This window comes from Euprymna scolopes, chromosome 12 (genome assembly GCF_053919585.1).
Source record: "Euprymna scolopes isolate OS-2025 chromosome 12, ASM5391958v1, whole genome shotgun sequence".
NCBI classification, from domain to species: Eukaryota; Metazoa; Mollusca; class Cephalopoda; order Sepiida; family Sepiolidae; genus Euprymna; species Euprymna scolopes.
This window is the reverse complement of record NC_136493.1, coordinates 94032802-94049461: the sequence shown is the minus strand read 5'-3', so window position 1 is coordinate 94049461 and position 16660 is coordinate 94032802. Positions and strand designations below refer to the sequence as shown.

The 16660-nt window shown below is 31.9% G+C and overlaps 1 long non-coding RNA gene across 1 annotated transcript in view; it reads left to right on the top strand.

The window, feature by feature from the left end:
• LOC145291621 (uncharacterized) overlaps window positions 1-11198 on the top strand; it is a 71220-nt gene extending 60022 nt beyond the window's left edge. Inside the window, exon 2 of the long non-coding RNA XR_013869469.1 lies at window positions 10240-11198. This is a non-coding gene — a long non-coding RNA (uncharacterized LOC145291621). The remainder of the gene's footprint in view (window positions 1-10239) is intronic.
• The last annotated feature ends 5462 nt before the right edge of the window (window positions 11199-16660 follow it).

The following is a 16660-nucleotide window of genomic DNA, read 5'->3' as shown; positions in this document are numbered from 1 at the left end:
ATACTGTGGAGCAGACCTTTGTGCGATACCTTATCGACAGCCTTTGATATTACTCTAGAAACGAAGATCCCATCGAGAGATTCACTAATCCCGTGTTGTATTGCAATTAGCACATCAGCTGTAGATCTAACAGAATGAGAACTGTATTGCATGTTACTGAGAAAGTTATTTTTGCTGAGGTGGTTGACAATTTCTCTATTTATCACATATTCCAACAACTTACTCATGCTACACAGGAAACTGATTGGCTTATACTTAGATGCAGATGACCCATTCACGGAATTCTTAAATATAGGGCGTACTGATGAAGATTTCCAGTGCGTTGAGCAACATTTCTTCTTAAGGCAACCCATAAAACAGCTTTGTATATAAGCATGAGCTTGTTTCGGTTGAAGCTTTTGAGTACAATGATTGTAATGTCGTCGAAACCAGTTGTTTTCCTGGAATTAAGGTTTCTGATAAGTTTAGCATCATTATGCACAGGTATGTGTATGTTGCCTTGCGTGTTTTTAGTCAAAGGAGGAAATACGGGGGGGGGTAAACTGCCTTGGTCACAAAGGTAGAATTTGCCGCAAAGTTCTTAGCAAAAATTTAGCTTTGTTACATAATGACTAAATTACCTCAGGTCCATTGATCGTGGTTCGGATAGAGGATACGCTTCTGTTCAAGGCCCTGTTTGTTATTCGCCAAAACTCATGGAAATCATGCTGCTGCTCAGCTACTTTGAACTTTACGTGCTGAGCATATGGATTTTTCACATTATTTATTACTCTTTTAAAGTGGTTGCTGGCAGTCCTAAAAGTGGCTTTGGTTTCATAACATCTATTTTGTAGAAAGCAATGTAAATAGTGATATTTATGCGCAATGGCACATTCTAGGGTGAAACATGAGTGATTGTAAGACTGCTGGAATTCCTTGGAAGAGTCTTTACAAACAGTAAAATATTCCGCCGGGTTTGATACTATAGAGGACACATTCTTTTTAAAAATGGAACGCAAAGGTATATCTGACATAAATTTTCCGAAATCATAGAGTATCGATATACAGTGTGATAGAGAAGTAGATATGAGGACTTATTACATGTTATTTTATTTTAACCGAAAGAGCCGAGTGATCGGAAGATCTCATTGGAGACAGAACGGAAGATGAGCACAGTTCTGTGTAAGTTGTAAGAAAAAGGTCTAAGGGACTTGCATAGTATTTCTCAGTGTCTGGCATACGGGTGAGTTTGTTAACAACTTGTGTTAGTAATGGAGAAATCATGACAGTAACCGCCCTCATCATCCATCTTAATCCATGAAAATATACATGAAAAGTAAACTGAACATATTTTTTCGTTCTTAATCCCGGATAGGGAAACGAAAGGCTAACATTTTTGTCTTTATTTAATGTCATTCTCCTTTCCTTCTTTTCCTCTCTCTCTCTCTCTCTCTCTCTCTCTCTCTCTCTCCCTCCCTGTCTTTATATATATATATATATATATATATATATATATATATATAGAGAGAGAGAGAGAGAGAGAGAGAGAAAGAGACAGAAAGACAGACAGAGAAAGAAACAGAGAGAGAGAGAGAGAGGGAAAAGAGAGATAAAAAGAGACAGATAAAAAAGGAATAAACAAATTTATATGCCCATCAACGTTATGTTTTATTATAAGACTTCTTCCGTATGAATAAATTGAAGAAAATAAAATACCAGTACAATATTTGAAAAAAATAATTGTATTGAAAAATTTGATTTTGTCCTGTTTTAGACCGAAAAAAAGTCGGTGGAAATTCAAAAAGTTATAGCATTGTGAAGAGGGTAAGATTTTTTAACGTCTTATAACTGTCAACATATTTTAAAAAGGTATGGTGTGATTTGTATTCATTTTGGAATGAAAACAATATCTTTTTAAAAATATATTATCGGTTATATGATGTTATAAAATCACCTTATACCCGTCACAATGCTATAACGTTTTGAATTTCCAACGACTTTTACGTTCTGAAATAGAACGCAGTCATACATTGCACAACAAATATATTTTCAAATATTTTACTGGAATATATTTTCTTCAATTTATTCACCCAGAAGAAGCAGTCTTATAATGAAAATGAAACTGCGATGGACATAGAACTTGGTTTGCCCCTTTTTCATCTGACTACATCGTCGGAATACTATTTCCATTAATTTCATTCTCTCTCTCTCTCTCTCTCTCTCTCTCTCTCTCTCTTTATATATATATATATATATATATATATATATATATATATATAATTTTGCTTGTAACGTATTCCATAGGTATTTTATTTTAAAATTCAAAGTTCAGTCAACGCTTCTAACACGGATAAAAGAAAAAAAGAAAACTACCTTTATTTTTAAATCGCGCGGCCACGCGCATCCTGCCGGCATTTCAAAAACACCAGTGCAGTTAACATCACGTGGACCCTTCATTCAACTTTCTACAACTGAACATCATTGCGAGGGGAAAAAAGAGAAATAATATAAAATACTGACGAGGGAGTTTTACTTCGAAATATATATATCTTCAAAATAAACACTTGTTTAATTTAATAACTCACTACCTAGCTTTGCTCCTGTGATGAACAATGTTGAAATAAATATATACACATATTCACACGTGTGTGTATGTGTTTTTTTTTTGAAACAGTAAAACAAAATAGAATAATAGAAAGCTTTCTTACAAGAGTATAAGTTAAAATATATTGGATGACTCATATTTTGAACTGTTCCAAATCGGAAATGGGGCTAATGTAAAGTGGCTTATTTCCAAGTTAAAACCCGGATTCTTCTCAAGTCAGAAAACCTCCCACAAAATTCGTACGTGTCCTGATGAGGTATGTATTCACCCCAACTCGCTGTTACTCCCCATTTACTTCCCTAAAACCTATAAATGTATGTCACAATAAAAAAAGGCAGCATTGTTTTAAAAATACTTTCAAGTCAGTTTAATTTGGTTGTCACTGCGTGCCGTTATGTGATCAGGTCAGATCGGTTTACGGTAATGGAGTGTCGTTAACAACGAAATGACGATTTCCTGTCGTGTTCAGGCGTCTATCGCATAACGACAGTGATGATGTCGTGGGGAAGGCGCACATTTCTATGAACTACAGTTTCTACCTTGTATAATTTTACAAACATGTTTACATGTATATGTATATGTGTGTGTGCGTGTTTGCTCATATATATATATATATATATATATATATATATATATATATATATATATATATATATATATATATATAATTTATTTATATATATATATAATTTATTTATTTATATATATAGGTGTGTGTGTGTGATTAAATGCACACGCACAAAACACACACACACATAAACACACATGCACACACACACACACACACACATATATATATATAATTTTGCAAAAATCTAGACAACAAAATATAAGATATGAACATAAGTTTATTTTCTGATGTGTTACAATTGTTTCGTATCGATTTGTAAATATATATATTGATAATATAATATTATAAATTGCATTTTTAAAAAAATTCTTAATTCTGCAATATTTTAAGTTATGAATTTATTATAATTTTTACTAAAATATCTGGTCCTTTCTTTTTCAGTTTTAACAACTAGTCCTTCATTTTTACATGTTTAAGCTTAACCATATTACTTTTCATGTTCGCATTTTTCTATTATAATCCATGATTTTTCCAGGCTTCCAATAAATTCACTTGCTCTTTGTTTAATTTCAGTTTACTTTTTGGCCCCATAAACACATATGTAATAACAATGCACGGCACTCTTATGCTTTCAATAAAATCCCCCCCAATTATCTCCCTCTCGTACTTTTCTTCTCTCTGTTTTACTTATTACTTCTCTTTTCAAGACAGCAGTGAATTAGTAGCAACAGTAGTCGCTGAAGCGACTTGGTTGCTATGGAAACCTGTCATAAAAAGCGTCGCTCACCTTCTTACATATTTTTACGATTTTGTACACCAGAAAATTCATCATAACTGAACGAAAATTGAAATTTGTTTTTCACACTATAGCTGAGAAGGTGATATATAAACTGTAAAAATTGTCTAAAATTTGGTCAGAAAATTAGTGAGTGGTGAATCTTTAAAGCAGTTCTAAATTACTAAAACTGCAATTTAACATGTCTGAAAGTGACACAATGTTCAATGAGCGCTATCGGAGATGCGCCACTGTACAACTCCTGCTCCCTACCGACCACAATTATGACAACAATGCCATTGCCAGCACTCTCAAAAAGCGTCGCTATATTGCCACGAATAACAAGGACGTGCTCAGGGTAGGAAAACAAAATTTCCGGCCACGGTTATGATTTTTGGTGTGGTATTAAATGAGGGCTACATCATTCCACCTCACATCTTCGAAGTTAAGGAAGTTAACATCAAAGTGTACCTGGATGTGCTGAAGAATGTTGTGATGCCCTAGTGTAATAAGGTAACCGCTGGCAGACTCTGGGTATGGCAACAAGACTCTGCGCCGGCTCACATCCAAAGAGACCCAGGTTTGGCTTCAAAAGGTGTGCTACAACTTTGTACCCTCCTCTCATTGACTCCTATCCTTTTAATATATATATATATATATATATATATATATATATTCATATGCATATAAAGTTATATAGGGCCCGAGCAAAGTCGGTTTTAACTGCTAGTATATATAAAATTGAAATTGTCTGTGTGTACATTTCCTTATTAAATTACTCTGTCAATTGTATGTCTACAGACGCGAGATTTGACATAAGGGGTATTGAGATTTTAGGAAAATCTTTTTAATTGGTTTCCGGAGAGAAATTTGACTCAAAGGGTCGAATTTCAACGATTAGACCTTTAAAACTCTACGAAGGTCCAACGCTAATGGTGGGTCTAAACACGTGAAATTTTAGTTTTAGGTTACTTGAACATGGATCAAACTTTTTCAATTGATTTGAGCTCCCCCAAAAATAGATGTTATGGGGTCAAAATTGAGATATAACTTTTAAAAAATTACCTCTCAGACAATCTTTGGTCTTAACATTTGAAATTTTAGATAAAGTGTATTCAGACATAGGGCAAGCTTTTTAGAAGTTTTTTTTTTTTTTCGCCGAAAATTTGTCTGCTAAGGAGTAAAAGTTCATAAGATTTTATCTACGTGGTCTCGAGCCAATTATTCAGCCAAATTTAAGTCTAAACATTTGAAATTTTGCATAAAAGGTATTCAGAGATGGAGCAAGTTTTTAATCAGTTTTGAGACGAAATGTTGGCTCTCAAGAGGTCAAAGTTGAAAGAGTTCACCTTTGCAGACTTCGGACGACAAATATCGAAAAATTGGCCCAAAACATTAATTCGTCTACCCTCAACCGGACACTTTTCTACAGGAAGAGGTTGCTTATTTTTTCGTCAATATTTTCGAAAGGCATCCCCCCTTTTCGATTGACTAGCCTTAATTTAAACCTACGTCACTTCCGGTTTGGGGATGAACGCAACAGCAAAGACGTCACAATTTTTTTCATCTTCGCGGTACAGGTTCGAGCCTGCCTGCCTACTACCACTTTTTTATGCCTCAACACACACCTCTAAACAGCCGGGTAAATCAGGCTAGTAAAAAATAAAACAAAGATCTAATGAGTTTCACGAACCAGTAGCACACCCATCCGTGGTACGACAGCACGAGGACCCGGATATTTTACTTACGAAGAGAAAAAAACGACAAAAATTCCTTCCTTCTTTGATGAATTTTACGATCTGAAATCAAAAGGCTGCATTTCAATTATAAGAAATAGAAATAAAAAATGTCTAAATCAAATGATATTTTCTTAATTTCATAAAATATTTGCACTTTTAAATGATGTCAAAACTGTTTTTCTTTTTCTTTTTTTACGTTTTTAATTCATGAATCGTGCTTCTAAGACCTTTTCCCAGCTTTCTTTACATTTTCGTACATATGGGACGATTCCAATATTTCCCCGATCTCGATACAATTGCCGATTCCGTTCTAAATTTCCGCTTCGGATTCAATTATCGAATCGAATTATTTTAAAAATGTCTTTATATTTCAGTATAGAGTTGTTTAGTTAAAATTAATTTTCAGATGAAGGTAAAAACGCATATAATATACGTATATTTATAAATTGATGAGGGCTGACCTATAGATTCTAGTGTACATGGTAATTTAAAATCAATAAACATTTATTGTTTACCAGCAATGGACTAATTTGTTTCAAGTGAAAATAAACAAACAAAGGAGAATCGTTTTTAGTATCATAAGATTTGTCTTAATTACTTCCGTTTCTGATACTTAAAAATTGGCTGATTAATCGCCACAACACGATTAAATATAATAAATATGATTGAATAAACACTAAAGGGATTTTAAATAAAGATTTGTAAAGATGTTGATAAAAAGCTCGACATGTGGCGTGGAGTATAAAACATATAAAATAATAGATGATAAAATATATATTGGTCTGAATTTACTTGTCAGTTCAATGTTTAATAAGGGATTAATAACAATGGGAGGGAGTATTATATATATATATATATATATATATGTAAGATTTGTTCTTTAGCGATATGAACAATTTCGAAACGCTGTTACGTTCATTTTTTCGCTACCTTTGCGGTTTTTTAAGAGCCATAAACACTTTTTTTTCCTATAAATATAAATATATATATATATATATATATATATATATATATATAAAGCTGAATGTCTGTGTGTGTGTGTGCGTGTGTCTAGTCACGAATAGGCTCCTATATGGTTGACTATTTAAAAAAAAACTGATTACATATAATGATAGAAGATGTATCGAGACACAGGAATGGGAAGGTTTGATCTGGCAGAACGGTGGTTCATTAAAACTGTGGGGTCTGCGTTCGCGCCTGGTCCACAAATTCAAAAATTAAAAGAAACGTTTACAAGTGTTTTTGATATAGATGTACATAAGAATACTTTGATAATATGTTTTAACTTAAATAGGGATTATATAATAAAATTGTGGGGTCTGCGTTCGCGCCTGGTCCACAAAGTATGGAAATAAAAAAATTAAAAATTAAAAAAAAAACGTTTACAAGTGTTTTTGATATAGACGTACATAAGAATATTTGCTAAGTATGTTAATAGGGATGGTATGACAAAATTGTGGGGTCTGCGTTCGCGCCTGGCCTCCATGGAATGGAAATAGGGGCAAACTTTAATAAAGGCTTTTTTTTGCGTTAGTATACTTTGATAATTATGTTTCAGTTTGAAGGAATATGGTCTAATAAAATTATGGGGTGTTCATTCGCACCTGACCTCCAAAGAATGGAAATATGTCACAAAGTTTTACAAGATTTTCTAATATAGATCCCCAGAATATTGTGATAAGTGTTTCAGTGTGAACAGCAGGTAGTGTATAATAAATTCTGGGGTTTATCTATTTTATTTTTACTTTCATCATATTTTGCTTTGGTTTCAATACCCCCAAATTCGAAGCTATCTCTTTGCAACCCCTCCTTTTCATAACCTATCGTACTTTCATAAATCAGAGTCGATTTTCTGTAGGCTGATTTTGAACCCAGTCAACGACGGGTACATTTGATAGTATATATATATATATATATATATATATATATATATATATATATATATATATATATATATATATGAATGGATCGCCGTTATTTTTTATAAAACGTATGTATTTATTTACTTTTATTATTAAATATTATTGCGTGCAAAAAATTATACCAATGGGCATACATTCTTCTAGATTCAAGAACGATGGCTTAAATCTAGAAACATGCATGTCCGTAGGTATATTTTTATGCACGTGAACGTTAAGCTGGGGAGTTTGATAGAAGAACGTTCAGGTAATGTATTACGTCATAACTATTAGTGTTTGGGAAGGTTTCTTGAATTATTGAAGTAAAAAAGCTTAGTCTTTTCGGTATTGAATGTGACCATCGATTTTTGTACCCATTCCACTACAGATTAGAGATCTTCCTCTAGCGTTTCTGCCATTGCCTTAGATATGTGTTCATTCGTTTCCGATCGTGCCTATTATAGAAGGTTAACTACCCATATCAGAAACAATTTTACCAGGGAGGTTATTTATGAATATTAGGAATAATAATGGTCTAAGGATCGACCCTTTATACACCCGCATCTATATCATATTGTTTAGATTTACGACCCTGGATTCTTCACTTATTTAAGAAGTATTCTATCATGTATGGTCCGATTTTCCTGAGAAGACCTTCGGTGCTTACCCTGTCAAAAGCCTTAGATATATCTAGCGCTAGATTCGAACTATAAAACTTTATTGCTGTTATATCCACTCTCTTTCTTTCTCGATTAGTTTGACTGTTCAGTAAAATTTATAACCGTAGCAAAGTCATTATCATAGCACCGACAGTAAGTCAGGCAAATAAAATCACTCTTTTTTTTTTTTTTTTTCATTTTTCTTAAAATTTTTCTTCTAGGGGATGGGACATCCAACCAGATGTCTGATATTTACCCCTATTTTAGTGAGTCCAACCAAGAGATCTTTTCAGGATTCTAGCCGTCCCTTTCAGTGCAATCGTTTGTATTTCACTTGCACTTGGTTCACCGGGTATGCTTGCTATGTACTTTTTAAAGTTCTTTTTCATAAGCCCAGTTGCTCCTATGATGACTTAGGTTCTTTGATATGAGAGGTGCTCGTCTGAAATGAATGTTCTGTTTGAACCGTGATTTTACGTTTTAAACTTTAATTCAAACCATTATATAAAAATAATTTTATAAAATCAACATTAGGTTCTCTATTTTGCAATGTAGACTAAAATGTATTGTGGACTAAGTCAATGTGTGGAGGCATGTTAAGCTTCCTCCCTGTACACCACGATCGTTCTTCAACTAGAGCAGGCAATCAATCGATTTGATTGAAAAATGGACGATTTCGCCGATTTCGATGACAATAAAAATATGGGAGAGTGAAATATTCGTTGATCATTATTCAATCCGGGCAACGCCGGGTCTCTCTGCTAGTACTAATTAATTTTCTTTTACAACAACAAAAAAAGTTATAATTACGAAATGAGGAAAACATAAATAAACAAAACCAAACAAAAGCAATGATAATTTCATAAATATTGGCAAACAGAACAGTACCCTATTTAAAGTTAGCAGCAAACAGTGTTTGGTATGATCCTTTTCCTGAAATCAAAATTCATGTGTAATATAACTTCCGGCGACAGTTTCAATTTCCCAAATTTATTTATTTATTAAATTGTTACGTGAACGTACAGAATAGTTAACAAAGCACCTCCTCTTCATTTAAAGTGTGGCTTTCTAAATAATAATGTCATTATTTCAGCACGTTTATTGGAGGGATATCTACCAGTAATTTGTTTTATTATTTATTTATAAATCATTATCGATACTTGAAAGATATGACCCTATTATGGCGGTCATTTTTCCTATTCTCACGTAACGCTCGGCACTATTTGTTTTTCGAACGGAATTAAAGTTTTAAAGTAAAACAAACCCAACATTCCTATTATAAAATAAAGTTTTATTGGATTATATATATAAATAAATTTGTAAATAATTTTACCAATTTTCTGTATAATAATATGTATAATAATATGTTTTTCAACAAGTAAAAACGTTTTATTGCAAAAGAAAATAAAAGCATTGTCCGCCAGCGATTAAATCATTTAATCAAGTTTCCATTTTTAAGATGTAAAAATAAATTGAACTTAGGTAAATATGGCATCGGTAAAAGTTCATTTAGACTTGTTTCAGGGTATTATACATACATTTTTATGATAAAATAATTATTAAATAAAACGTTATAATTATTTTTCGGTGCTTCTACAGAATTTGAACCTTAATCAACCGACTTTTTCCGAGCTAAAGCTAGGGGGGTTAACCCTAATTAAAACAAGGGGAATGGAAGCTTACTCTGCACTTCTCAAACGGTCCTACATTTCCGTTGTCAACGTGCGAAATTTACCTAATTATTCATTTTACCATTTTTACCGGTGCCATTAATATAGAAAAAAAAATTATCAATTCCCGCATTAATTTTTACACACACACATGTATGTATATATACATACATGCATACACACACACACACACACACACACACACACACATATATATATATATATATATATATATATATATATATATATATATATATATATATATAGGGTATCCCAAAAGAAGCTGATGGTTAAAAAGATTCATAATTTTTTAATCTTTCATATTTTTCTTTTATTTTTTCAGATTATCTACAGTAACTCTCGCAAGGTTACTAGGAGTCGTTATACTACGAGGAGCGGCTATTTATCGTAGAATCCTATTTTCGGTTGAATGAGTCAATATCAGAAACTCAAAGAGAATTTCGATGAAACTTCAACACAAGAAATTATCTTACTCCCAATGCAATAAAAGCTATGGTGGCTCGATTTCATGAGCAAGGGTCTGTATGTGGCCTCCCTAAATCTGGTAGACCCCGTACGGCAAGAAGTGATGAGAATCGTCAGAGATTAGAAGAGAGTGTGACCGATGATCCATCCATATCAGTAAGAAGGAGATCAGGTCAAATTTGTGTCTCGCGATTAATGTGGTTCTAGTAGGATAGTGCAACGACGTATACGGCTCGAGAAACATTAAATCTTCTCCAGGATATATTCGACAACCGAATAATTGCTCGTGACTGTGAGATAAATTGGTCACCCTGCTCGCAAGATCTCACATGTGCAGATTTCTTCCTTCGAGGTTACCTCAAAGAGCGGGTATACGCAAATAAATAAGCCGCAATAAATGCACTTAAACCAATATAGAGGAGGAAATTAGGGCCATAAGCCCTGGAACATTAAGTGATGTGCTGGAAAATGCCATGCAGAGAGCACAAGAGTGTGAAAATGAAAATGGTGGACATTTGAGTAACATCATTTTTCATAACTAAAATTAGACCTTGTGAAAAAATACTCTAGATATGGTTGTCTAAATAAAATTAGAATAAGTAGATTATGATATCTTTCAATATCTCAAAAAATCACTGAGAGGTTCATCTCTCTACATATGAAAATTGGGAAGCCTGACTTAAAGATTGAGGAAGTTAATGAAATTAAAAATCCGTCGGCTTCTTTTGGGACACCACACACACACACACACACACACACACACACACACACACACACACACACACACACACACACACATATATATATATATACATATATATATATAACTCAAATGACCTTGTAACGAGTGATGTAACCCACTTTCTGGTTTACGACATCCGATTGGGCACGCGTTCATAAACATTAACCCAGAACAACGTAAACAAATAAACATTAACCCAGAACAACGTAAACAAATAAACACAAATCGCTTTTTTTTGAAGATTTTGACCTGCGCACTGAAATATTAACGTTATTATTTTGAAATCATTATTTAACATGGGAAGAGTGGGGGTGTTTTGCAACTATTCTTTATTACAATTATACTGTCTCTATTTTCTTATAACTAAACAAATTTAGCCCGTTGACAAATGGAGAATTGTAGTAAATCCAAGACTACTACTACTACTACTACTACTACTTCTACTACTACTACTACTACTACTACTACTACTACTCTCTATCCGTCCCTTTTCCTTCCTTCTTTTATTATTGTTGTTTATATTTCTAGATACAAAATAGTTGTGTGAGAACGGTGAATTTGTTGACACATTTACTAATCTGTTTCAATATTAGTTTTATTTTATTTTATTTATTTAGGTTTTATTTTTTTTAGATTTTAAGTTTCTATAACTTGGTTGAAGGATTCTAATATGGGTTTTTCATTCTTATATTTCTTATCGGTATGTTCATGTGCGTTCTTGCTGCTAAATAACTTTCGTCGGCGTTCGATTCGTAGGAAAATCATGTTTACTCTTCGATATTTGAACGATTATTCGGAAAAATAGGTAACTTTACACGAATAGGGAGGATTTATTTTTTCATGTTTGTAGTGATCCGTCCAGATGCCATTAACCCGGAATAAACAACGCAACCATAAAACGTATTGTTTTACTGTGTACGTTTTCAGCGTCCCAATTGTCCTTTTGTTTTGTTTTTTGTGTTATTTTTTTCGCGTTTATATTATCCAAATAAATAATTGGTAATACTGTCTGTTTGTTTGTTTTTTACATCGTTCATTTCTTTATTACGTTTAAGTTATTTTTACGAACTTATTATTATTATTATTATTATTATTATTATTATTATTATTATTATTATTATTATTATTTAACAAATAATCTACTTTAACCCGTTGACAGTCATAAAATAAGTTATGTTCCCGTTGTAAAAAAAGATATATCAAAATTTGAATTTAACTATAAAAGTATTATGCTATCTGTTCAGTGCACATTTACCTATAAGTATGGCCAACCACTTATAATAAAGTAACTGTAATTTTTTATTTAAATAATACATTATAATAAACAGAACGACTCATAGAAATCTATCTATATTCTTTTTTTTTTTTTCATTTTAATATACTTTCATAGAATTGTTGCGGTTATGTCAAAAAAATCTATTTTCTTTACGTCAAAAATGTCACGCTCATATATAAATTCCGTAGCTAATATAACATACTGACCCAACAGGTCACGGGAAGTCTAGTATATATATATATATATATATATATATATATATATATATATATATATATATATATATATATATATATATAAGCAGAAGTACCCGTCGTTGATTGGGTTCAAAAACAGCCTACAGAAAATGGACTGTGATTGATGAAAGTATGATAGGCTATGAAAAGGAAGCGGTTGTAAAGAGATAGGTTATGATACTACAAAAATTTTACCCTAAGCAAAATATGATGAAAGTAAAGATAATTTTCGCGAAAATATATTTTTTATATCAACTTTGTTTCAATTCATAGCCAAGAGTGACCAACAAAATGATGCTTTCTTTACAAAGAGAAAATGTTATATATATATATATTGACTATGGTAACATTTATTTCTTGTATATTTATATATATATATATATATATATTTTATATATATATTGTATATTTATATATATATATATATATATATATATATATATATATATATATATATAAATATACAATATATATATAAAATATATATATATATATATAAATATACAAGAAATAAATGTTACCATAGTCAATAAAAGTTACTTTTATGGTAGAAAAGTTCATTGGTTTGTATTTTTAAGTAGTTTGTAAAAAAAGAATTTGATTCACGAACCGGTTAAAAAAAATGGCAGCGACTTTTAAATGGAGAGACCCGTTTTCAATTTGAAGGAGGGGCACCTGAGCATTTTCTGTTAACAATTTAAGAGAGTTCCGTAAACGTAAGGAATATTTATAAACATATTTTAATGTTTCTGTTATTTTGTGCTTCAAGAAATATTCGATTATGGCATGTGTAGTTTATATAAAAATTAATTTAAGCAGTTATCGCCTCAAATTTCGATATGCCGTAAAAACAAAAACAAACAACAAACCATTTATCGATACTTGTAATAGAGACCTCGGTTAAAAAGGACTTCGTCATAAATGGTACGCGTAGAAGCAACGCATACTTGCTAAAAGGGTGGGAAGGAAAAGGTTCATGGCCGAGAGATAAACGTGAATTCTATTTCATATCTGAACGCGAATAAAAAAGATTAGACTTAAAATTTACGTGCGGTAGAGAGATGAAAATACTGTTTCAAATGATGGCCTGACAAACGAAAGAAAAAAGTATATCTCAGTATGACAAATCGACGCAGTAGAGTCATGTAGAGATTTTTTGTTAATTATGTTTTAAGTTTTGTTAAAGTCAAACATGGAAAATGCGTATAGTCTAAAAATATTCCATAGAGGAATATATATTTTTGAAAGAAATTTCAGCGTGATACAGTGCTTTTACAAAAAAGAAAAACATTGTAGAATTATGTGTGAGAATCAACTATCGTGTTTTTAGGTACTATGCTAGCATTTTGTTTTAATCGAAAATCTGAATAATATTTATTTTTATATTGGATACATATAAAGTAGTATATAAATATTGTAGCTAATCTACTAAACATTAGAGGTAATGAACACTGTTTATGTAAACACTAGAACCAAAATATCTACGTAATATAATGTTTCACAACATAATCATATATACATACTAGCAGACCGACCGGCGTTGCCCGGTCTTAAAATACGCATGAATATTATATTTTAATTTATATAGAAACTAAGACATGTACAGGCGAGTATTATGGTTTTTTTTCTGAACAGTCCAATTCCTGTTAGTAAAAAAAATAACTAAAAAATACCCCAGCTGAGATCGAAACAAAACCCTATAAATAGTGAGTCAAATATGATAACCATTCGGCCAGTGTGAGACGATCTTAAAAAGTATTTTCCAACCGACTTGTACCTAACATAAGGAATCTATAATTTCAACCATTCACGCATGCTCAATCGTGAAACAGTTAGCACACTGAGAAAAATGCGACGACTTCCACGTTGCTATTTTTAAATTTTCCGGGTGAAAGCATTTTAAAAAGTTTTCCACGTGTCTGAATAACTTATATACTAAATTTCAAGTGGGTAGATTAAACATTCGTTGATTATATAGGCTAAGAAGTGTACATACACATTTTCATTTTTATAGATATATAAATTTGTAAATAATATGTAAAGAGAAAACGAGAAAAAGAGTGAGAGATAAATGGTGAAACAGATATAGCAAAATAATATATTAAAACTATTAGATATAATGAAAGTTTAATATTTCGACTTAATTTTTTTAAATGATTTCTCGGGAAAAAAGTAAAAATTGAACGTTATAGTAATTTACCGACTAAAACATTGCAAGAAGATAACACAGATAAAAGAAATCTGATGAAGGCTGAGTTTTTAACGGCACTGATTGTAAACCTGTGTGTGCCAAGTTCGAACTCAATTGGTCCCCTAGAACATGTTCGCCATGTCTTTGTTTATAACAATACTGAAAAGATAGAAATAATTGCCAATAAATAAGAATTCTAGTGTTATACAAATTTGAAACGTTTTAGAAGAACGTTTAAGCGATCGTATTAATGTATACCTTGGATGCAAACGGTGTTACCCGCAAACATGTGGAAGTTGGATAAGAATGAGAAAAAGGAAGCATGGCAAAAGAAAAGATAAGTTTATCGGGTAAAACAAAGGTATATGAAATAGGGTTGAGAAAATACAATACATAAGAAGTTGTTCACCAACGTATACAAAAGAAAGCTGAACTAGGATTGTGAATCAGGGTGTGAAGGTAAACGAGAACAAAATGTCCTGGAAATATTTAGAGTTTATATGCAGGCACGTTACGAACTGCCGTCAAATTCATTGCTACATCTCTAAGTAGCAATGAATTTGATGGCAGTTAGTAACAAATTGCGGACAGTTTTGCGATTGTGACGGTTACAGACAGTTGAGGACAGTTGCGAGTTGGGTATAGTCGAAGGCAAATCGTGGTTCGCAGGAGATTGAGAAATGGATTGATTAACCTACAAACATAGCTTCGTCAAAAAAACTAAGCTTAGAAAGTAGTTTCCAACGACGGCGTAATACATGCATTCAGAGCCAAATTGACATTCACAATAAGTGTATTCTATGTTTTCATTTGGGTTCGTTATATTCTTATATACTTGTGAACCTTTCCACACCTCTTGACGGTAATGAAAAACGACGACATGGCCAGAATGAGAAAAAAATACTACAGACCATGGAGAAAATGTGGGGGTTGGCGGCATTGATGACCGAAATCTACATGGTATTACAATCTACACAGGTAAGTCAGCACAGTGACATACTTAGGTATGATCATTTCTTTTATTTACATAAATCTAAATAATTTTATTAATGCACAAGGAAGGTGATATTTGATTAGAATAATGATATATGGAAATGAAGTCATTTTTAAGTACTAGTTTTAAGAAATGAGTGTTAAATAAAAACTTATGCGCATATTTCATGTAAACACACCCATTAAGATGAAAAAAAATCGATATTTTAATTAAATTGTAATTCAATCGAAAATAAATAGAAATTAAATGTATACACAAACACTAGTAAAATGGTATTGTTTTATATAAAGTGTTTCCAGAGAACTAAGAAAGTGAGGTAATTTAAGAGGGAGAAAATGTACAATAAAAACAGAGAAAAGTGTAGTATCTGTTCTGATGATTCGATTAGTCTATTTTGTACTTAGTCAGTGAGGAGAACTCCTTCTACACTGAAGTAAATTGTTTTTCTACTCCAAACTGCCCTGTTTAGGATGAGCTGTAGTTCCCGACATCCAAAATCGAACATGTAAAACTATACCCTTGTGCGAATGTTTATGAATACGAACGTAATAAAAAAAAATGACAAAAGTATGGTGTGTTTAACATTTATTTGAAAATGTTTGATAACCAGTACGAAAAACTGATTAAAAATATTTTTTGATATTCACCCAAAATATATCAGTTTGGATACAAATCGTAATTTTACCTACTATGTCGTATACTATTCAACAGAATAACCCAACAGATTGTATACTATTCTAATTTGTTTTCCTACGAGTAAGACAGGCAGAACTTTTTTTCTTATATACGATTCTTTATTGACGTATTATTACTATACTAGTGAATGTATCTAATATAAT